The 24,217-nt window shown below is 47.5% G+C and overlaps 4 non-coding genes across 4 annotated transcripts; 1 reads left to right on the top strand and 3 right to left on the bottom strand.

Annotated features, from left to right (window-relative positions):
- The first annotated feature begins 4 nt into the window (after window positions 1-4).
- On the top strand, window positions 5-168 carry LOC114693432. Its single transcript, XR_003734553.1, has one exon. It is a non-coding gene; the product is annotated as a U1 spliceosomal RNA (small nuclear RNA).
- A 3,739-nt stretch (window positions 169-3,907) lies between these two features.
- Window positions 3,908-4,071, bottom strand: LOC114693431. The gene has a single exon (XR_003734552.1). It is a non-coding gene; the product is annotated as a U1 spliceosomal RNA (small nuclear RNA).
- Window positions 4,072-11,756: 7,685 nt separating this feature from the next.
- Window positions 11,757-11,920, bottom strand: LOC114693430. The gene has a single exon (XR_003734551.1). It is a non-coding gene; the product is annotated as a U1 spliceosomal RNA (small nuclear RNA).
- An 11,213-nt stretch (window positions 11,921-23,133) lies between these two features.
- LOC114693424 lies at window positions 23,134-23,297 on the bottom strand. Its single transcript, XR_003734546.1, has one exon. It is a non-coding gene; the product is annotated as a U1 spliceosomal RNA (small nuclear RNA).
- Between the last annotated feature and the right edge of the window lie 920 nt (window positions 23,298-24,217).

Below are 24,217 nucleotides of genomic sequence, written 5' to 3'. Positions count from 1 at the left end.
ACTCATACTTACCTGGCAGGGGAGATACCATGATCACGAAGGTGGTTTTCCCAGGGCGAGGCTTATCCATTGCACTCCGGATGTGCTGACCCCTGCGATTTCCCCAAATGCGGGAAACTCGACTGCATAATTTGTGGTAGTGGGGGACTGCGTTCGCGCTCTCCCCTGATATTGATGGTCTCGAAAAGGTAGACTTTCCTTCTCTTTCCGGCGTTGTTGTTGTGTTATCGCTATTTACACTCGTCCGTGGTTCTTACCAGTGATGGCGGTGCTTTTTTTTTTCTTTTTTTAATTGTCTTTTATCGTGTGTACTCTTTACTTTTATGTACTGACCTTGCAGTTGATCCGGTTCTTCTAGGCTGCACAGAACTCACGTGAGCCTCTGCCTTCCAGAGCCCGAGTACTTGAAGCTCACGTGGTGACAAGAGCAAATCCTGCCAGCTGTCCTCTAGCACATGGGCCCACCAACCCCAATTCAAAAAGGTTCCTTTATTCACTAGGTCCAACAGGAGCGCCCCTCACCTGCTCGCTGCCGAGAATTTTTCTGTGTGTGTGTGTGTGTGTGTTGCCCGCATGTATTCCTGTTCGGTGCCCACAGAAGGCCTCGGATCCCCTGAAACTCGAGTTACAGATAGTTGTGAGCAGCCATGTGGGTGCTGGGAATTGAACCTCTGGAAGAGCAGCAAGTGCTTTTTTTTTTTTTTTTTTAACCATCCTGAATGAATTTTTTTCTTCATTAAGAAATTTTCTGCTCATTCATGTTATCCATAGACCCCTCCACCCTCCTGCCACCCCCAGCCCTCTTTCCCAAGCCACCCCACATCCTCATGCATCTTGTGCATGTGAGCACAGCTGCTGTGAGGTGATGTGTGCACCTGACGGCTTTTCGCAGCTCTCCTCCCACACTCTCAGTCCTTACATTCTTCTGGCCCTCTTCTGAGTTCCCTGAATATTGAGTGGGGAAGTTTGTGTAGACCACTCATCTGCAGTCAAGCGCTCAGTTACTTATTCTCAGCATTTTGACCGGTTGTGGATCTCTGCAGTAATAACTTACACCAACGTGCTACAGAAAAGCGCTTCTCTGACCAGACAGTTGAGAGCAACACAAATCTCTGGGTATAAAATATAAATATTTAGAAGGCAGTTTGACAGCATGACCAATTAGCACAACAGTATTATGTGAGGGAAGACATTGTTTTTCAGTGGTGTATATAACATCACACAACCTACAGATGACCCTAATGAAATTCACTGGGAAACATGATGCCTGTGTGTTAAGGTTTCTAGTGCTGTGATAAAGCTCCACAGGTGTCGGTGGCACACGCCTTTAAAAGATCCCAGCACTCAGGAAGCAGAAGCAGGCAGATCTCTGAGTTTGAGGCCCCAGCCTGGTCTAAAGAGTGAGTTCCAGGACAGGCAGGCCTATACAGAGAAACCCTGTCTCAAGAAACCAGCAAAACAAAGCAAACAAACTCCAGGATCAAAAGCGACTTGTGGGGGAAAGGGTTTATTGCAGCCTACAGTTCCACATCACAATCCATCATCATGGAGGCCAAGGAAGGATGCTACTTACTGGCTTGCTCGCTCCTCATGGCTTGCCCTATAGCACTCAGGACCACCAGCCCAGGGGTGGCACCCCCTACAATGGGCTGGGCATTCCCACACTCACCAGTGACTAAGGAAATGCCCTTCGTACTTTCCTGCCTATCGCTGATCTTACAGAGGCAGTTTCTCAACTGAGATTCCCTCCCCTCAGATGACACTAACTTGTGACAAGTTGATAGAAAGCTAGCCAGTTTAATCGAAGCGGCACTCAGATGGTGCAGGAAACTGTGAGTTCAAGGCTGGACTGGCGTACTGGCTAGATTTATGTCACCTTGACACAAGCTAGAGTCACTGGAAGGGAGGGAACTTCAATTGAGAATATGCCTCTATAAGATCTGGCTATTGGCCGGGCAGTGGTGGCACATGCCTTTAATCCCAGCACTCGGGAGGCAGAGCCAGGCAGATCTCTGTGAGTTCGAGGCCAGCCTGGGCTACAAAGCGAGTTCCAGGAAAGGCGCAAAGCTACACAGAGAAACCCTGTCTCGAAAAACCAAAAAACAAAACAAAAGATCTGGCTATAAGGTCTTTTCTCTATTTCTGTTTTGTTTTGTTTTCTGAGACAGGGTTTCTCTGTGTAACAGTCTTGGCTGTCCTGGAACTCGATTTGTAGACCAGGCTGGCCTCGAACTCAGAGATCCACCTGCCTCTGCCTCCCAAGTGCTGGAATCAAAGGAGTGCACTACCACTACCTGGCAGGCATTTTCCTTTCCTTTCCTTTTCTTCTCTCCCTCCCTCTCTCCCTCCCTCCCTCCCCCTCCCTCCCTCCCTCCCTCCCCCCTCCTTCCCTCCCCCCCCTTTCATTCTCTCTCTCTGTCCCACCTGTTTCTCTGTGTAGCCCTGGATCTTGCTCTGTAGATCAGGCTGGCCTCGAACTCAGAGATCCACCTACCTCTGCTTCCAAGTGCTGGGATTAAAGGTGTGCACCACCACTGGCTGTAAGGCATTTTCTTAGTGATGCATGGGGGAAGGCCCAGCCTATTGTTGTTGGGATGGCCCAACCCATCCCTGGGTTGTTGGTCTCAGGGTCTGTAAGAAAGCAGGCTGACCGAGCCATGGGGAGCAAGTCAGTACACAGCCTCTGCATCAGCTCCTGCCTCCAGCCTCCAGCCAGCATCCTGCCATGCTTGAGTTCCTGTCCTAAGTTCCTTCCATAAGGAAGCATAAGCCAAATAAACCCCTTTCCCCCCAAGTTGCTTGGATCACGGTGTTTTGTCCCAGCAACAGAAACCCTGACTAAGACACCTGGTCTACATATCTAGTTCCCAGCCAGCCAACAAATACACAGTTTAAAAACAAAACAAATAAGATATGAAAGTAGAGGAGGGGGACTGGAGAAATGACTCATCTGTTGAGAGCTCCGGCTGCTCTTTACAGAGGACCCGGGTCTGGTTCCCAACACCAGCCACATGGTGGCTGATACTCGTCTATATGTCCATTTCCTGAGGATCCAACTCCTACCCTCTTCCCGGCCCCTGTGGGCACTGCCCGAACGTGGTACACAGATGTACCGATGTTTGTTTTCCTTTCTATACTGGCAACAATGGTTTCCATAGCGTTAGTTAAGGGTTTCTGTTGCTATGATTAAACAGTGTGACCTTTCCTGGTTTTACACTTCGGCATGGTAGTCCGTTATTGAAGGAAGTCAGGGCAGGAGCTCAAATGGGGCAGGAGCTGATGCAGAGGCCGTGGAGGGGGGCTATTTACCTTGTCGCCTTGGTCATCATTGTTCAGAGAGCTCTGGACCACTCGCCCAAGAATGGCACCAACCACATTTGCCAGGACCACTTCCTCGTCATTATTCGCGGGCGATGGTGGCACAACGCCTTTAATCCCAGCACTTGGGAGGCAGAGGCACAGTCAATATACCCAGAGATAACCCTGTCTGTAAAAAGAAAAAAAAAAAAAAATGACCCACAGCCGGTCAGTCAGTCTTGATTCCCTTTTTCTAGGTAACTGCATCTATTTCACTCCCAGTGCACAGTGTATGCGTGAGTCGACCAAGTAAAAAGGGCTGGCTGCCACACCGCCGCCTGGCAAGGTCGAGGATATAAAGACTATAGCGAGAAGCACTAACTCCACCAAAAGGGAGAAGAGACCTAATAGAAGAAAGCGCGCCCCGACCCCGACTTCGGTACATATACCTTTATGTTCCAGCCTAAGGCAAAACAAAAACATAGGGAGTGGGAACGGGAGCTGAGGGGGACAAGGGAATTGCATTGTGTTATAAACTAAAAAGCTAAAACTAAGAAAAAGAAACCAAGAGTATAAAAACAGGAAATCGTCTCACTTTTAACCAGCAAACCAGGGGAGAGCGCGAACGCAGTCCCCCACTACCACAAATTATGCAGTCGAGTTTCCCGCATTTGGGGAAATCGCAGGGGTCAGCACATCCGGAGTGCAATGGATAAGCCTCGCCCTGGGAAAACCACCTTCGTGATCATGGTATCTCCCCTGCCAGGTAAGTATGAGTTGTTCTCACCGCACGCACGCTCTCCCTACACACGCGCGCCCCTTTAACGCACGGTCACCCCGATCGCCACACCCAATCGACGCCCACGCCCTCCACACCCGTCGCTGTCTTCTCCTCCCCACGGACAGCACACTCACCCACACGGAATCGTCACCGCGCGGGACGCCGCTTTCCGAGCCCGCGGACCGGCAGCCACTGCGCGCCGCCTTGTTTGCATAGCCCCGCCCTGCGTGCTTTTTTTTTTTTTTTTTTTTTTTTTGCCGTGCAACCGCGATGGCCCCAGGGACTCCCTGAACTCACTACGTAACCTAGGAGGACCCTAAACTGATCCTGTCTGGGTGTCGTCGTCCACCGCTGGGGTCACGCACTCGGGGATTGTGCGGGCCAGGCTTTCTTAGAGCACCCAGGACCACAAGCCCTGGGGTGGCACCGCCCACCGTGGGCTCGGTCTTCCCTCATTCATCAGGGATGAAGAAAATGCCCTTCGGGCTTTCCAGCCTTCAGCCCGATCCCGCGTCAAGTTGACGTGCAACTGGCCAGCACAACCCCTTTAATCCATCCCAACGCTGCGGCTGTGCAGGAGCGCCGTGAGTTCGAGGCTAGACACCTGTGGTCTACATATCTTGTTCCAGGTAGCCAGGGCTACCCGCTGAGATCTCGTCTCAAAACCAACCAACAGGCAAACAAAAAACAAACAAGACATGGAAGTGGACTTGTGGGGCTGGAGAAACGACTCAGCGGTTTAGAACCCTGGCTGCTCTTGCGGAAGACCGAGGTTCGATCCCCGCACCCACGGGGCAGCTCACAGCCATCTGCCAGCTCCAGTCCCGGGGACCCGACAGCCTCTTCTGACAGGCACAGGTCCTGGCACACAGGTGGTGTGTCACTCGTGAATACACACAAAATAAGTGTTAAAAATGGTCAGTGGAGGAGGCTGGTTGGGAAGACGAAGGGCATCTGCAGGACTGTGAGGGGACAAGAGAGTGACCAGGGTCGTGGACGTGGTTGACGTACATTGTGTGCGTGCGTGAAGACGTCACTAATGAATGGAATTATTACGAATAGCTGCTGTATGTGGAGGGTTACAGATAGGCAAAGGGTAACCCCAGCCGGCACTCAGGAGGCCGAGGCAGGCGGATCTCCGCGAGTTGGAGGCCGGGCTGGTCTACAGAGTGAGTTCTGGGACAGCCAGAGCTTCCAAACAGGAACGAAGCACTAAGACTCGAGGCCTGGGTTGTTTGGTGGGAGCTCTGTGAGTTCTAGGCCAGCCACAGCTCCACGGAGAGACCCTGTCTCAAAACTGCGACCTGGGCAGGGACATGTATATAAATCGGCATGCCTAGCGTGTGAGATCAATCCTCAGCACTAACAGGTTAAATAAACAAAAACGCTAAATCCAAAAACCTGCAATCAGGCTTTTGGCCTGCAGCATATTTCCCCGGCCCCGGGTGCTGCGACCCATCGGGTTGTGCCTCTAAACCGAGGCACGGGGAGCCACACTTGTTGGGTCACCCGAGTTTCTCAAGACACCGCACTTTGGCTTCAACCTTGAAGTTGTGGCTTTTCACAAAAGACTTGAAACTTCAACATCCCAGAAGAGTTGACATTAGTGCTGAACTCAACTTTTGAAAGTACCCTGAGGCTGGAGAGACGGCTCAGAGGTTAAGAGCACGGGCTGCTCTTCCAGAGGTCCTGAGTTCAATTCCCAGCTCCCACATGGTGGCTCACAACCATCTGCAATGAGATTTGGTGCCCTCTTCTGACATTCAGGCAGATGCTGTATACATAATAAATAAAGAAACGGAAAAAGAAAACTATTGAGTCCCAGGTGCCTCGTTGGCTCAAATTCTTTTAATCTTAATGTTGGGAGATGTGTTTACAGGTTTCAGAGTGCATCGTAGCTGAAACAAAGACTTAGAATGACCTCAGATTAAGATATTTTGATAATAGCTTTGAGGTTAGGGATCAAATACAAAGCAGTATAGTAAGTTTTGATTTTTCCCAATCACTGGGCAAGCTTTAGTGAAACACTATCACCACTTTCTGTTTTAGAACATAGCTGTCTTCAGTTTCATACACACATATAATGTATGGTGATTACATTCTACCTTATTTTTTTATGAACATAAATTTGTAATTGTAACCATTTTTAAGTTCACAATTCAGTGGCATGAATTACATTCAAGATATTAATTACACTCATCATATTTATTAATTACACTCATGATATTTTATATTTGTTGTATTCATTAATTACATTCACAGTATTCATTCAATAACTTTATGATATTCATTAATTAATTATATTGATTTATTACATTTATGATATTATGTCCTGATACTACTGTCCATTTTGGGGACTTTTCCATTACACAAAACAGAGATTCTGTACTTAGGAAATCATTGCTCTATATTCCCCTCTTCTCCATCTTGAGATGACATCTGATCTTTCTATCTCTATGAATTTGCATATTCTATGTATTTCATGTAATATAATTCTATAGTATTGGTACCTTTTTTAAAATGTAAAAACATTTTATGTACAACTGCAGGAGAAATAATACACAGATAACTTGAACATAAAAACTGGTTACATTTCAAAAATCCAGGGTTATTTGAAACTGGAAAATATTTTCTCTGTAGAAAATAGTAAAAATGATAACATTTCCCAATAATCCCTTTAAAGCCAAATAATAGCTGAATTATACATATAAATATTGATTAGATTCTAGGATAGAGAAGGAACCTATCTTCATCTGTTTAGAGAGCTATGTTTTACTTAAGTTGTGTAAGGGAGATTCCTATTGAAAGGGAAAAATCAGTAGCCATCTTGAGAGATGCTTCCCCACCCTCCTCCAAAGGTATTTGCTGACCAGCATTTTTTGAATTGACCAAAAGTTGAACCTATGGGAAAGATAAGGCTGGGACAATAAATCTGTGTATCCTAGACTTGGCAAAACAAGATATAAAGAGTAATGGGAAGCCGGGCGGTGGTGGCGCACACCTTTAATCCCAGCACTTGGGAGGCAGAGGCAGGCGGATCTCTTTGAGTTCGAGGCCAGCCTGGTCTCCAAAGCGAGTTCCAGGAAAGGCGCAAAGCTACACAGAGAAACCCTGTCTCAGGGAAAAAAAAAAAAAAAAGAGTAATGGGCTCAACTGAGCAGAAGTTGACCTTAGAGGAGTGTAGAACTGCAACAATAAATCTGAATGTGTCAACAAAAGCAGGGCATAGGAAATAAAAATTTATGTCTCTGTAGATACCCTGAATCCTGTTAGCAACTAGTAACCTTATGCTTACATCATCCCTAGCCACCAAGATATGTAACATTCTGCCAAGACAAGGTAGGACAGTCCTTCAAAATTCCTGCTTCACAGGAGTTTGTCAGATATTCTAGGCCTGTAGGCCCAAGATGGATGCCCCAACGTTGGAGAGGAACCTTGGTGACTGTCCAGGCAGCCAGCTGCTTCTGTCATTTCTGTAGTTTTGGAAGTTGTTTGCTCTGCACTTCCTGTTTACTCAGGTAATAGTATATCCTTCTCGGGTCTCTGATGGAGTTGAAGATGAGATACTTATAGTTACAGCTTTCCTTGTTATGGAGTACAGAAAAAACCACCTCACAAAAGAGGTATAAAGTGTATAGGGTTGAGAGACATGAATGCTTAAGTTATTTATCAAAGAAAATGGTTTAAGGTCTAAAAAGGTAATTTTAGGCTGGTAATACAAGCTATGATAGAAAGTAAATTAGGGGAGGCTGAGAAGAGCCAGAAACACAAACCCAAGAAGAAGAAAGCCAAGAAGAGCAAGGACAAGGAGAAGGAGAAAGATGACCAAAAAGCGAAATCTGTCCCTGTGTGAAGGACGGATGTGTTCATTGACTTACTTACTAAGTCATCTGTATTAAACTCCGTTACAATGTAAAGAGATCCCAGCCTTGTAAACAATGAATGAAGACCTGTGCTGCACTTAAAGTATTTGCTGCTTGATTATTTCATTTTTACATCAGAGCTTTATAACGAACTTTTGTACAGAATTGTGAGTTGTGACCATGGAACATGAGAGCTTTTGCTAGGGCCTATTATTTTTAACCACCATTAATTAGTTTGGATGGAGTTTACTGTACTGTGGAATTTTCACATTTGAATTTTTTTAGTTGCCTGGCAAATGCTGGTATCAGTTCAAACATATCAGCAGAATGATTTGCTGAACTCATTACCCTGTCATGTCACTTTTTGATTACAATAAAAGTTTTCAGTCAACTTAAAAAAAGAAAGAAAGAAAGAAAATTAGGTACAAAACTTTTGACTCACCAAGATAGGATACATAATGAGATATTTTCTCTGAATTTGCCAAATACAGATAGACTGGACATTGTAAATGTCATTCTTACCTGATAATTGCTCTTATTGTATATAGTTTTACTATGTTAGCGTTAAAAACCTTTCCTTTTTATTTAGACAGAAAGGAGAAAATGTTGTGAGATATTTGTATACCCTGTGAAGATATATTACTATGATTGTTTTAATAAAGAGCTGAATGGCCAATAGCTAGGCAGGAGGTATAGGCGGGACTTCCGGGCAGAGAAAAAAAGGAAGTAGGAGATGGCAGACACCAATGGGACATGAAGGGAGTCAGATATACTGAATAAAAAAAAGTCACAAGGCAGAATGTAGATTACTATAAATGGGTCAATTTAAGTTCTAAGAACTAGAGGGACAAGCCTAAGCTAAGACCAAGCTTTCATAATTAATAGGAAGCCTCCATGTCATTATTTGTGAGCTGGCGGGCCACAACAAAGCATGCTACACTCTTCCAGAGACACCAGGTTCAATTCCCAGCACCCACTCCCACCTGGCACCCACATGGTGGCTCACAATCATCTATAACTCCAGTACCCGATGTCCCTACACTTCTCCTCCTGGCCTCTGCGGGGACTTTGAGAAGGTGGTGCACAGACATTCATGCAGGCAAAACATCCACACACGTGAAACAGTACAATTTCTCTCTGTAACAACAGCTCTGGCTGTCCTGGAACTTGCTTCTGTAGACCTCAAACTCACAGAAATCCACCTGCCTCTGCCTCCCAAGTATTCAGATTAAAGCTGTGTGCCACCACTGTCTGGCCCACAATACAATATTTATAACAATATTTTTCTGAGACAGGGATTCTCTGTGTATTTTTGGTGCCTGTCCTGGATCTAGCTCTGTAGACCAGGCTAGCCTCAAACTCACAGAGATCCACTTGGTTCTGCCTCCCGAGTGCTGGGATTAAAGGCATGTGCCACCACCACAATATTTTTAAGAAGAGATTTATTTATAATCTGGGCCATGGTGGTACAAGCCTTTTTTTATCCCAGCACTTGGGAGGCAGAGAGGGGTGGATCTCAGAGAGTTCGAGGCCAGCCGGCTGTACAGAGCAAGTTCAAGGCCAGCTGGGTCTACAAAGTTCCAGGACAGCCAGGGCAACACAGAGAGACCTTGTCTGGAAAAAAACAAAAAGTGAGAGGGGTAGGGGAGAGTGACTTTAATTTTATGTGTATAGGTGTTTTGCCTGTGTGTATGTCTGTGTATCACATGTGTGTAGTGCCCAGTGGAGGACAGAGGAGGGCATCAGATCTCCCAGAACTGGAGTTACACACAGTTGTGAATTGTCATGTGGGTGCTGGGAGTTAACCCCTGGTGGGTGTTCTGGAAGAGCAGCCAGTGCTCTTAACTGTTGGGCCATCTCTCCAGTCCCGTGTCCGTCCCCCCCCCCCCCCCCGCCCTCGTATGTGGTGTGTGTGTGTGTGTGTGTGTGTGTGTGTGTGAGAGAGAGAGAGAGAGAGAGAGAGAGAGAGAGAGAGAGAGAGAGAGGGAGAGGGAGAGGGAGAGGGAGAGAGAGAGAGTTCACTTTCTGTGCCAGTGATAACAATTTCCATACATATTCCCAATCCGTTTTCACTCCCAGGATACAGGCACCATCTGGCCCCCAAAATGCAATGCTCCCATACAACTGTACTGTATATTCTGCCCGGTGAGGACACCAAATAGTGACTTGTACCTAGAAGAGGGCCTTCACAGATACCACCACGCTGTCCCCCTGAAAGACTTCCAGACCCTAGAACTGTTTCGATTCTGCAAAAACGGGACACTAGAAGCTTGAACCAAAGAGATCTCTGACCTAGAGGCCTGAGCTCCTCAAGAACAAATGTGCCGCCCTGGCAAAGGACTAGAGTGTGTGTGTGGACCGGATTAATGGTGCTCAGCAAGTCCCCCAGTTGGCCATGCTCCACCGCACCTTTGACAGCCGTGGGACCTAACCTGAAAAGGAGAGTGCTTACTCCCTTTTCCTGGAATCGTTTCTACCAGCTTTGGGGAGGGAATTTGAGACAGGGTGTCTCGTCACTCCGTCACCCAGGCTGGCCTAGAACTGCACTAATTCATAGCTACCATGCCTGGCTGAGAAGTTTTGAAGCCTTATGCAATATTAGATGAGAGTACATGAACTTCACAGACGTGTTCTACCGCCGGAACCATCCATCTGCTCACCCTGGTTTAGGTATTTATGTGTTTGTGTATGCCACGTATGTGCAGAGGCCGGCCAGATGAGAGGTCTTCCTGTGCAGGAATTGCAAGGCTGGGTGGAAGTCATCCGACTTGAGGGATGGACCTGGAACCTCAGAGAGAGTGGAAGATGCTGGATTTTAAGTTTATTATTAGAAAGGCCTTGGGCAGGCAGAGGCACCCCGAATCTCAGCAGCCGAGGATGAAACAGCTGGTGTTCTGAGTTAACTCGGGAAGATCATAAGGAGAGGATTACTCTAGGATGTAGTCAGGGTCTGAGGCAGCAGGGCGGTCCAGCCTCGATGGACCGGACCCGGAACAGCCAAGCAGAAGCATCGTTAGCGATAGTTACACAGAGGTTGTGATTTAGAGTAAAACAAGTTCCTCTTACCAAAGCCCTGGTCTGATCTACATGTTTCGTGAAAGAAAACGCCACAGCTACCCCTGCAACTTTAATCCTCATGTGCACTGTTGCCAGTACTCAATAGCCCAAAGACGGTCCGGGTTTGCCAGGACCTTACTGTGACGAAACTCACGCCAAGGCTGTAAAGCTCCTTCTGAAAAACAACTCTATAAATCACAGAAAACAATCACTGTTTTAAACATTGATTTCTTCAAGGTCTAAATATTGCAGAAAACAGCAGTGTCCTTCTAATGTTTACCTTAGATACAATGACTCTACTAGATTTCCACTACAGAAACAAAAATCTTTCAACCTTCGTGGCCCGTCTCATAGTCCTCCATTGAACTCTGTCCAATGGGGACCGAAAGTCTCCCAAAAAGTACTCTCTGCCTCTCCTCTCTGGGGCTGCCCTGCAGGGCACCACTGTGCAGAGTGGATGGATGGGTGGATGGGAGGACAACGTGGGTGCTGATGCTTGGATAAAAGAGCTGACACGACTCAGCGAGGTCCTTTGGCTCTAACGGAAAATGGTTCTAGAACCCCAGGAGTACGGAACCGGAAAGGAACCTGCTGGACTCGGAGTTATGCCACTGACCACACAAACTGGGTCGTTATGAGGTTAAAGCAGTAAGGACACTTGTACTCCCAGATTAAAGGCACATTAACATAAGCAAGGGTGACCATTCGTGTAGAGAATGTAAAGGGAAACAGGATCTCACTTTTGTAACAGAAGTTGTCAGGGGAGAGCGCGAACGCAGTCCCCCACTACCACAAATTATGCAGTCGAGTTTCCCGCATTTGGGGAAATCGCAGGGGTCAGCACATCCGGAGTGCAATGGATAAGCCTCGCCCTGGGAAAACCACCTTCGTGATCATGGTATCTCCCCTGCCAGGTAAGTATGAGTTGCTTACCACGCACGCACGCTCTCCCTACACACGCGCGCCCCTTTAACGCACGGTCACCCCGACCGCCACACTGAACCGACGCCCACGCCCTCCACACCCGTCGCGGTCTTCTCGCCCCCGCGGACATCACACTCACCCACACGGGATCGTCACCGCGCGGGACGCCGCCTTCCGAGCCCGCGGACCGGCAGCCAACGCGTGCCGCCTCGTTTGCATAGCCCCGCCCCACGCTTTTTTTTTTTTTTTGTCATGCAACCGCGATGGCCCCAGGGACTCCCCGAGCGCACTACGTAGCCTAGGAGGACCCTAAACTTCTGATCCTGCCTGGGTGCCATCGTCCTCCGCTGGGGTCACACGTTCGGGGTTTGTGCGAGCCAGGCAAGCGAGTCCATCCACCGGCCGAGCTGCACCCTCGGCCCATGAACTACTTTCCTTTAGCACAGAAGTTCGCTACAAGGTCTCAGCAGAAACCATGACTAAGCCGACTGTGGCGCTCACACCTGTCATCCTAACACTTGCGAGGCAGAGCCGAGAGAGTTGTCGGGACCTAGTCGTCCTGATGCTTGACGTCATATTTATGGCGGCGGGGAGAGGGTGGAGGCCAGGAGGACTGTGGTGGACCGGGGGAGACCTCAGGTCGATGGGCACATGCGCTCACCTTCTCACCCTCTGACTGACCATTTGGTAAACACTGAAGGAGTGATTTCTTTCTCTTCCTTCCCTCCTCCTTCCTTCCCTTTAATACTCAGTCCCAGGCTACCGAGTCATCTTGTGGGATCTGCAGAGTGACCGTTCTGGCCTCGAGTATCCACCTCTTTAAAACCCCAGCTAAAGCAGCTGCAGCCCGGGACAGCATCTGCCGGGAAATACAAATCAAAGCCCCTGCTCCCAGTCTTCCGCCTCCCCACTGCTCTGTTTGGAAATCAGGCTGAGGCCTGGAGCAGGGGGAGCCAGCTGGTAGGGCAGAGACCACAGGTGGGTGCTACAGCAAGCGAGCATGTCCAGGTCAAGGGCCGATTCTAGGAGTTAGCTCTCTCCTTCCACCCCATGGGATCTGGGGATCGAACTCAGGTTGTCAGGCTTGGCAGCAGTCACCTTTACCCAATGAGTCATCTTGGTGCCCCCAAACCATTAGGGGGAGGAGTGGGGGATGGGTTGGGGAGCAGCAGCTATGTAGCCCTGGCTGGCCTGGAACTTACTATGTAGACTAGGCTGGCCTCAAACTCAGAGACGGTGTCAGCTGCAGCTGGTGTTCAGGGTGTGACCAGAAATGACACCCGCTGTAGCTGGAGTTCAGGTGTGACCAGAATGACACACAGGATAATTAAAGTTAAGAAAAGCTGGCAAGAAACAAGCCAAGCTCAAAGCAGACATTCATAATTAAGCAAAGCCTCTGTGATTTATTTGGGTGCCGGGTGGAGGCCCCCAAAGAGACAAAGTAAGAAAACCAAGAGTGACAGCCTGAATATGATCCCCCCACTCCACTTGGGGTAACACTCACTGGAGTTGTTCTCTGACCATCTCCTGAATCCCTGCCCGCGACCACTGTATATACCCATTTAAAAATGTAAGTTAGGATCTGGTGGTGGTGGCTCATGCCTTTAATACCAGCACTCGGGAGGTATCTCTGTGAGTTCGAGGCCAGCCTGATCTACAGAGCAAGTTCCAGGACAGACAAGTTACACAGAGGAACCCTATCTCAAAAAACCAAGATAGATTAGATGGATGGATGGACAGATCAATTGATCAATTGACAGCCCTGACTTGCTCTTCCCTCAGACCTGGGTACCTTTCCCAGTAACTACAACAAGGCTCTAGTTCTTGATGTTCTGATGCCCTCTTCTCCACCCACCCTTCTCTGGTACTGCACACATATGGTACACAGAAAATGGTCAGGTAAAAGCATCCCTGAACAGTAAATAAGTAAAAAAAAAAAAAAAAAAAAAAAAAAAAAAAAAAAAAGACACCAGAGGCTAAGGGTGCACTCTACTCCACTTCCTCCTCTCCGAGAGACCGTGTTGATCAAAAACACAATAACCGGGGGCTGGAGAGATGGCTCAGTGGTTAAGACTGCCCTTCCAGAGGTCCTGAGTTCAATTCCCAGCAACCACATGGTGGCTCACACCTATCTGTAATGAGATCTGGCACCCTCTTCTGGCCTGCAGGCACACATGCAGGCAGAACACTGTATACATAATACATACATACATAAATAAATAAATAAATAAATAAACAAATAAATAAATAATAAACCCCACAATAACCCTTGGGGGAGAGAACCATCGTACAATTTGGCCCTCAACCATCCATCCCTCAGCATTTACACAGCACCTTCACGTTTCCAAAGCATGGTACCAACCTTTATTAATCCTCACAACACCCCTGCGAGGTAGGTCAACATGTCCTTTAGAGCAGAGAACTGAGGCAGAAGTCAAGAGAATCTTGCCCAAACCGGATTGAGGCCACAGGGGCAGATGGTGAGGGTCAGACGGGTCCCGAAGCAAGGGCTCCTGGTCCTGCACTCACCCACTGGTGGACCCCGTGTGGGTGTTTCTACCACGGGAGGTCACAGACACAAGGACAGAAAGGATCTCTCGGCCAACACCAGGAACACCGTCTCTGAACAGCACGGGGACACGTGTCAGTCGGAGAGGACAGCGACCAGCACACCGGCCAGCCAGAGAACATGCACTGGGAAAGGCTGGGTGGGGTCAGGGCCAACGCCTGCGAGGCGGCCCCGGGAGTCTTCGGGACGGTTTGGAAAATTGTAAACAAACTAGGAACCCGTTCCAGGCAAGACCAGCCCGAATCCCCGTGGTTTCCACATGGGAGAGGACTTGGAAAAAGACAGAGAAATCCATTCCACCTACTTTACACTGGGAACCGGGGTCTCGTCCTCTCCTTGTCAGAGAGCCCGGGCGGGGCACCCCATGCGCACACAAACTTTGGTCCCTGGGAATCTACTTCCCTCACCAACTCAAGAGCTCTTCCTTCTAGTAGAGGGTTTTCCTCTGTGCCAGTCAATACGCTGCCATGGTTGCCATGGTAACCGGGAGGGACGCGGTTGGCTGAGCTATGGACCGGCCCAGAGAAGTGAGATGCTCCTGCATTCCGGAAAAGGCAGACGTCTGCCTCTGTCCAGCTGCTCCTTCTGTGGAGGGCACCCAGAAAACCAGGTCGCTCTGCGGTAAAGCGTCGGTGAACTTGGTTCAATCGGCCTTTTCAAAAGAAAGAAGGGGAGGAAAACAGAAAACCTGCACTGTAAAGCATAATGCTGGAGTAGATTTATTATCGCTACCCCAAATTCCAGAGCGATACAAGGAGCACGGAGTCCAAGCGCCGCTGGTATCGCTGGGCGGTTTACAATATTGGTTTAGTTCACAAGTTTAAGGCAAACATACGAACACATCTGCTTTTCTTCAGAGATCGACCATAATGATAATGATCACACAACTGACCCCAAACTTTACGTTTCATTAATTCAAAGTAAGTCTCATTAAGATGTTTACATGGGCCGGGCGGTGGTGGCGCACGCCTTTAATCCCAGCACTCGGGAGGCAGAGCCAGGCGGATCTCTGTGAGTTCGAGGCCAGCCTGGGCTACCAAGTGAGTTCCAGGAAAGGCGCAAAGGTACACAGAGAAACCCTGTCTCGAAAAACCAAAAAAAAAAAAAAAAAAAAAAAAAAAAAAAAAAAAAAAAAAAGATGTTTACATGGATAACATGAAAGAACGCAGGGCACAGGATGCTAAAAAAAAAAATCCAGAAAGGCAACCGTTATCTGTGTGGACAGTGGACTCTTGAGAATGTTAAAACTGGACAAGTGAGTGAGAGGTAAATAAGGCGCCAGCCATCAGATCGCTACGCACGAAATAAACACAGTTAAGACAGGCTACTTAAAGAAAAGAGGAAGTTAGCCGGGCGGTGGTGGCGCACGCCTTTAATCCCAGCACTCGGGAGGCAGAGCCAGGCGGATCGCTGTGAGTTCGAGGCCAGCCTGGGCTACCAAGTGAGCTCCAGGAAAGGCGCAAAGCTACGCAGAGAAACCCTGTCTCGAAAAACCAAAAAAAAAAAAAAAAAAAAAAAAAAAAAAAAAAAAAAAAAAAAAAAAAGAAAAGAGGAAGTTGGACTTTGGGCTTCTCGGAAGGTCAAGGGCGGTGGCAGACGCTGCCCTGCGGCCGGTGAGCCCGGCCACTCCACTGTCTCTCAGAAGAAGAGCCGATGCACCGTGCCAGCTGATCGGTTGTTCCCAGTGAGCGTAGATGCCGGAAGTCATCAAGAAAACAAACGAGATTTGAAGGCAGCCCTTTTCAACAGAAGGCGGAGCGTGGCCTATGTGTCTCCATTTAAAACGGCAAGGCAGTTCTGCAGTAGCTGGAGGTTGCCCTGGAAGGGAGGAACAAACCGACCATCCATTTCTTTAGTCCCAGCAGCTTGAGAGTCGTGGTGTAAATATTTTCTACTGTCTGTGATGTGTAGGGGTGTTTTGGCTGCGTGTATGTCTGGGCCCCATGGGTGTGCCTGCTGCCTTCAGAGGCATCACCGAGCAACCAAGACAGACAGGATAAGACAGAAATGGTATTCTGGTGCCAGAATTCTAGAAACACTTCTATCATAGTTAAAGACACAAAGTGCCAGCCTGTTCACCAAATTTCCACCTAGACCAGTATTAATGGTTTACACAGTCTGACTTTGAGCCATCTTTCCAGCCCTATGCTAGTTTTTTCTTTTTTTAAATAAAAATGCTAGCATTACATACAAAAGTATTCTACAAAATTCACATGCATCTAGCCATTTGTAGAACATTTGACCTTTCTTCAAAATTTACAGGAGATCTGACTAAAGGTGTGGTGGCACATGCCTTTAATCCCAGCATTTGGGAGGCAGACACAGGTGGATCTACTGAGTTCCAGGACAGCCAGGACTACATGGAGAGACCCAGTCTCTTCTCAGTTCCGCCACACCCAGCTTTGGTGCCTTGAATAAGAATGGCCCCATGGAGTCATGTTTGAATGCTTAGGAATGGCTTCAGGAGGTGTGGTCTTGACACACTTGCAGGAAGTGTGTCATTGTGGGTGGGCTTTGGGGTTTGTATTGCCCCAGCTAGGCCCAGTGGTTCTCTCTCTGCTGCCTACAGATGCAGATGTAGACCTCTCGGCTACCTCTCCAGCACCACGTCTGCCTGCCCGCAGCCATGGTGTCCACCATGATGATAATGGACTGAACAACCCTCTATAGAGCAGCCCCAATGAACTGTTTTCCTCTACAGTGTTGCTGTGTCAGGCTGTCTCTTACAGCGCCAGAACACCCATAAGAAACCCTCCCAAACAAACAGACGCAAATCCATTCTAGATGCCTATGAATGAATTAGGATTTACACACACACACACACACACACAGACTTTCTTTCTTTCTGTGGAGGAGTACTCTGCCTGCCTCTGTCGTCCGTGCACCATGTGTGCCCTGTACTTGAGGATGTCAGGAAGGACATCAGATCTCCTAGAACTGGATTTGGACAGAACTGGGAACCGAACCCAAGTGCAAGACCAGTAAGAGCTCTCTTTTGGGTGGGCGGGGGTTTCGAGACAGGCTTTCCCTGTAACATCCCTGGCCCTGGAACTAGCTTTGTAGGCCAGGTTGGCCTCAAACTCCCAAAGATCTACCTGCTTTGGCCTCCAGAGTTCTGGGATTACAGCATGGGCCCCACACCCAGCACAGTAAGTGTGCTTAACTGCTAAGCCGCCTCTCCATCGCCATCTTTTCCATTTTTAAATTCCAAAAAGTAACTTTTTGTTGTGCATTGTGTGTTTATGTGTACAATTACAAACATGTGCAGGAGTCTTGTCTCTCCTACCTTTTTTAACTTAAAAGTGATTTACTCTGTGTGTGAAAGGGGAGAGGGGAGGGGAGGGGAGGGGAGGGGAGGAAGATGTAAGTACTCTTCCGCCATATCCCCCCTCTTGCAGAGGTCGAGGATAACTTGTAGGAGTCCGCCCTCACGCTGTCCCTTCTTCCTGCTGCTGTGCTGCACGCAGTCTGGACGGCCCACAGCTTCTGCACAGTTCTGTCTCTGCCTTTCATCTTGTCCTAGGTGTGCTGGGGTTACAGATGTGCTCTAGAGTGCTAGGATTACAGATGTGCACTATGAGTGCTGGGGTTATAGATGTGGACTAGGAGGTCTGTGTTACAGATGTGCACTAGGAGTTCTGTGTTACAGATGTGCACTAGAGGGCTGGGGTTACAGATGTGCTCTAGAGTGCTAGGATTACAGATGTGCACTATGAGTGCTGGGGTTACAGATGTGGACTAGAGTGCTGGGGTTACAGATGTGCACTAGAGTTCTGCGTTACAGATGTGCACTAGAGTGCTGGGGTTACAGATGCTCCCCCCACATTCAGCTTTTATTAGGGTGTCAGGTCATTAGGTTTGAGAGGCAAATGCTTTTACCTGTCAAGTCCTCCTTGCCTCCCACTCTCCATCCCAGATTTAAAATGGCAGGATTTTGTTTGTTGCCCAAACAAAGTGCGGCCTCAAACTGACAATCTCTTGCCTCAGATTCCCAGGGGCTGGGGTTACTGGCATAAGCCACTCACTACAGAGCTGGCAAGTTCTTCCTTACAGTACAAAGTCAAGGTCTTAGCCAGTGTTCTATTGCTGTGAAGAGGAACCATGATCAAGGCAATGCTTACAAAAGGAAGCATTTAATTGGGGGCTTACTTACAGTTTCAGTCTCCCCTGCCTCCTACACTTCATGTTTAAAATGACAGGGTGTCAATGAGATAATACATTATTGTTTGTTTATCAAGACAGGCTTTCTCTGTGTAATCCTGGCTGTCCTGGAACTAGCTCTGTAGACCAGGCTGGCCTTGAACTCATAGAGATCTGTTTGCCTTCGCCTTCCAAGTGCTGGGGTTAAAGGCATGTGCCACCATACCCAGCTCATTTCTATTGTTTTAAGCTGTTCAATGTGAGACAAGAGAGATAAAGAGCTAGAGAGAACAAGAGAGAGGAGGGAGTGAGAGGGATATATATATATATATATATATATATATATATATATATATATATATATAGAGAGAGAGAGAGAGAGAGAGAGAGAGAGAGAGAGACCTTAGTTCCTATTTGGGTTATTGGGCTGCATATAGAACTCAGTTAATAAGTGCTAATGAAATTTTGCTCAGTTTACATGTACTCAAGAATCTTCCCAAAAAAGTAAGGTCCAAAGAAATGATCAAAATATGCTGTTTTTAGACAAAGGATAAGTAAATGTTGGAGAAATAATAGGCCCAATGTATAGGTGGTCCAGGGTGATAAATTCTAAGAACATTGTTAAAAGATAAGGATGTAGAAGCATCCAGTGGAGGAAAAGATTTATGCTGAGTTTATTTATTTAGGTCCATTGTGCTCTCAATTACCAGTCTGGTTGATCAGAACTATTTTCTGTCTTGGTGGTAAAACCATTGAAGGCCTGGGCAGCCAGGCACCTCTTGAACTAATTGCTATTGCCAATGACTATTACAAGTGGCATGCCTCAGTTTTCAGGCATGGTTTATGAGTTCATGGTTTATGGTTAGGGACTGAGGGCCTAAATTCTATAATGGTGTCTCAGCTCCTAGTCATTTGCTGACTAGGTGTTCCACACTCATGTGCTGTTCTCAAAAGAACCAACCGAGTCTTGTGTCCCTTTTCTGACCTTGTTCTTATGTCAACTGCCAAGACGAACAGCTTCAGAAATCTCAGTTCATCACCTAGACATGAGATGTAAGATGCAAATTTAAATATCGACCAATGGAGACCGAATTTTTATTTCAATCTCCCCTTTTATAGGAGACCAGAGTGGGAATCTGAATGGAACTTTCCTTTAGTTTAGAATTCCCACCGCTCTTCTTCCCCAACCCCCCCGCCCATGCTGGGGACCTGACGGTGACAAATGCTCCTCATCGGCTCACATATGTGAACACTTGTTCCCCAGCTGGCCACACTGTTTGGGGAGGCTATGGAGCTTTTGGGACGGGAGCCTTGCTGGAACAAGTACGTCTCGGGGGGTGGGGGGGTGGGGGGGTGGAGTGTGTGTGTGTGTGTGTGTGTGTGTGTGTGAGAGAGAGAGAGAGAGATTCAAGAGCTTATATCTTTGCCCATTAGCAGTTTGCTCTCTCTATGGATTATTATGGACTCCTGGGACCCATAAACCAAATTAAACACATTTGTCTCTTAAAAAAAAAAGGAAGAAAATGGCAGGGTTTAGCATGGCGTGGTGACACATACCTTTGTAGGCGTAAGTCATTGAACCGGATGGGAAGTTTTTCCTTAGAGTAGTACAGAGTCAAGCTGCTTGCTTCTGCTCTTAAGTGCTGGCATCAAAGGTCCGCACCATCACCCCTAGTCTGCTAAAGCTTTACATTTTTTATTTATTTATTTATGTACAAGGTTTCTCTGTTTATCTCTGGCTGTCCTGGAACTCACTTCTATAGACCAGGCTGGTCTCAAATTCAGAGATCTACCTACCTCTGCCTCTGGAGTGCTGAAATTATAGGCCAGTGCTGTCCAGCAACCTTTAATTTTTTTAAAAAGATTTATTTATTTATTATGTATACAGCATGTATGACTGCAGGCCAGAAGAGGGTACCAGGTCTGATTACGGATGGTCGTGAGCCACCATGTGGTTGCTGGGAATTGAACTCAGGACCTCTGGAAGAGCAGTCAGTGCTCTTAACCTCTAAGCCATCTCTCCAGCCCCTAATTTTTTTTTTTTTAATTTCATTTTGGGGACTGGAGAAATAGCTTACTCATCGTTTAAAAGCACTTGCTGCTCTTATAGAGGGCCCAACTTTGGTTCCCAGCACCCAGTTTAGATGTTTTACAACTGCCTATAACTATAGCCCCTGAGATATAATCCAACACCCTCCTCTGGCCTCTGCAGGTACTCATACACATGTGACACACACACCCACATGCACATATATAAAAATGACTTTTTAAACATTTAAAAACTGAGACTGGAGAGAAGCTTCAGCAGTTAAGAGCACTGACTACTCTTCCAGAGGATCCAGGTGCATGTCCCAGCATCCACATTGCAGTTCACACCTCTCTGTAACTCGAGTTCCAGGGCTTGTGACACCCGTGTAGATATACATTCAGGCAAAACACCAATGACATAAAATAAAAATAAATTATATATTTAAAAAAAGGAAAAAATTAGAAAGTTCTTAGGGCTGGCCATTTAATCCCTAGCACTTGAGACACAGAGGCAGGCAGATCTCTGTGAGTTCAAGGCTAGCCTGGTCTACATAGTGAGTTCCAGGAGGGAGAAAAAGAAAAGAAAAGAAAAGAAAAGAAAAGAAAAGAAAAAAGGTATAGAAAAAGATGACTCAGCAGGTGAGGGCCCTTGCCACTGAAGCTGATTGAGTTCCATTCCCAGAATTCACAGGGCAGGAGTGAGCTGGCTCCTTTGAGTTATCCTCTGCAGCGGGTGGTTTCCTCCCCATGGGAACATTTAAAAATGTCTATTATTTTGTTGAGAATGGCTCTCACCACGTAGTCCTGGGTAGCCTGGAACTCATTATATAGACCAGGCTGTTCTCAAACTTACAGAAATCTGCCTTGCTTTTGCCTGCTGAATGCTGGGTTAAAGATGTACCTCATTGTGCATAGGAAAAAAAAAATTAAGCTGGACGGCGGTGGCACACACCTTTAATACCAGCACTGAGGAGGCAGAGGCAGGTGGCTCCCTGTGAGTTTGAGACCAGCCTGGTCTACAGAGTGAGATCCAGGACAGCCACCAAAACTACACAGAGAAACCCTGTCTCGAAAAACAAAAACAAAACAAACAAACAAAAAAAGAAAAAAAGAAAAAATCATGCATGGACATGTTTGTGGTATGCACCATGTTAAAAAATGTGGGGACATGTGTGCACTTGCACATGTATGTGCAATGTGGGCCGAAGTTAGAGTTTGCAATAGAATATCTTCTTTGATCTCTCTCTCTCTCAACCGAGGCAGTGTCTCTTGCTGTGAACCGGAGCTGGCTGATTCAGCAAGTCTATCAAGTCTATAGCCAGCTTGTCCTGGAGAGTCAGTCTCCTTTCTCTACTTCAGGAACTGGAGTTACAACAGATGAGCTGCCCCGACTCAGCGCTGGAAGGGCTGGTCCTCTGCCAGAGCAGTGAGCGCTCTTCATCCCTGAGCTACCTCCTCCAGCCCCTTGTGCAGATTTTGTGAGTGCCTGTAAACACAGCTTCTGTGAGGTGATGTGCACAATGGCTGCATCATGTCGGAAAGACAGCATTTCACAGCTTTCCTCCCATACTGTCAGTCCTTAGGTTCTTCTGGCCCTCTTCTGAGTTCCCTGAACCTTGCTTGGGTGGGGGAGGTTGGTGTAGACCATTCATTAGCAGTTGAGCGCTCACAGTTACTTATTCTCAGCATTTTGACCGGTTGTGGATCTCTGCAGTAACCATTACACCAACGTGCTGCAGAGAAACGTTTCTGGATATATATATTTAGAAGGCAGTTTGACAGCATGACCATTTAACCCAACAGCACTCCTAGTGCACATCTGTAACCCCAGCACTCCTAGGGAGACTTTTCCTCCTAGTGACGTATTTCCATACACAGACAAGTTTAATGAAATTCACTGGGTCACAACAAATGATGCCTATCTTAGGGTTTCTACTGCTGTGATATTGGAGAGAAAAAGGTATGTCAGAATTCTCAGTTCACATGACCGTCTATCACTGAAGAAAGGGCAGGAATCCAGGCAGAAGAAACCTGGGGGCAAAAACTGAAGCAGAGGACATGGAGAAGGAATGTTACCATTTCCTTAAGTAGGTAGCTTGCTCCCATCCTTTCTTTTCAGCACCCACCACTACTCAGGGGCGGCACCATCCTCAGAGCTGAGCCTCTATCACAAACAAAATACCTTTTAGTTTTGCATTGTTCAAGGGCAGTATACTACCAAACCTTTTAATATCTACGTTGCGATAAGTTGCTGCTAGTATTTGATTTATAAGAATGTATTACTAACCAAAGCTCTTAACAGTTAAGCTGTGAGAGTTACTCCTACTATTCAATGTCAAATGCTGTACATGGGTTCCACTTAACAGCACCACACTCTCAAAAACATCAACCATGTACAGCTAAATAAACTATATTGACAGAACCTGCCATGAAGAAGCTGAGGTAAACGATTCTAACATTAAACTTTCAAAGATCAGGGGAGAGCGCGAACGCAGTCCCCCACTACCACAAATTATGCAGTCGAGTTTCCCGCATTTGGGGAAATCGCAGGGGTCAGCACATCCGGAGTGCAATGGATAAGCCTCGCCCTGGGAAAACCACCTTCGTGATCATGGTATCTCCCCTGCCAGGTAAGTATGAGTTGTTCGGGCCGGGCCCAGGCTCTCCATCATTATAGACTCACTCATCGCTTGCGGTGTTTTCTTTACTGAGCCATCTTTCCCTCCCATTCCCTTGATCTAATAGTGCACTCTTAAAACACCCTGAACCTCATGTGAATCTTATTCATCTACGGCGTGGGACGTCTACGTGCGGGGAACCGGCATCCTCTGCGTGCATTCATTTACATGCACTACGCCTCTGTGGTGACGTTGTGGGAACGCGCGCGTTGTCCCCTAAGTAAGACTCCGCCCGCTAAAGCTGGAGGGTGGAGGGGCGGGGCTTGCTGTTGATTGATGGTCAAGTCTGGAAACCAGAAGGGAGGTGAAAACTTATCTTCGAGGTCCGGGGCCACCCAGGGGCTCACAGGCTCTAGGCCAAAAAGAACTTCTAGCTCGTCGTTTCCGCCAGCGGATGGAACTCATTCCCCCCGGGATTCAGCTCTAGGAGATTCACCCTTGTAATGTTCAAGTACTTATAGAAAATAGGTTTTTTTCCATGGTATTTTTCTGAGGTCTATCATTTATTTGCACACAGTCACTAAGCCTAATAAAAACCTGGGGGGAAAGGCCAAGATAGCAACTTGGAAGAAAGAAATCAGACTGGATGGTGGCACACAACTGTAATCTCAGCGCTCCGCAGGTCAAGGTGGGCGGAGCGAAGTCAGCCTGGGCTACACGGCGAGTTTCACGTCAGTGAGCCCCGTGAGACCGTCTCAGAAACTAAAGCAGCAACAACGAAAATCCATAAAAAGACAACTGCTGGCCGGGCGGTGGTGGCGCACGCTTTTAATCCCAGCACTCGGGAGGCAGAGCCAGACGGATCTCTGTGAGTTCGGGGCCAGCCTGGGCTACAGAGTGAGATCCAGGACAGGTACCAAAACTACACGGAGAAACCCTG

The sequence above is a fragment of the Peromyscus leucopus genome, chromosome 14 (genome assembly GCF_004664715.2).
Source record: "Peromyscus leucopus breed LL Stock chromosome 14, UCI_PerLeu_2.1, whole genome shotgun sequence".
NCBI classification, from domain to species: domain Eukaryota; kingdom Metazoa; phylum Chordata; class Mammalia; order Rodentia; family Cricetidae; genus Peromyscus; species Peromyscus leucopus.
Note: the sequence above shows the minus strand (reverse complement) of the source record. Positions and strands in the feature narration are given on the sequence as shown.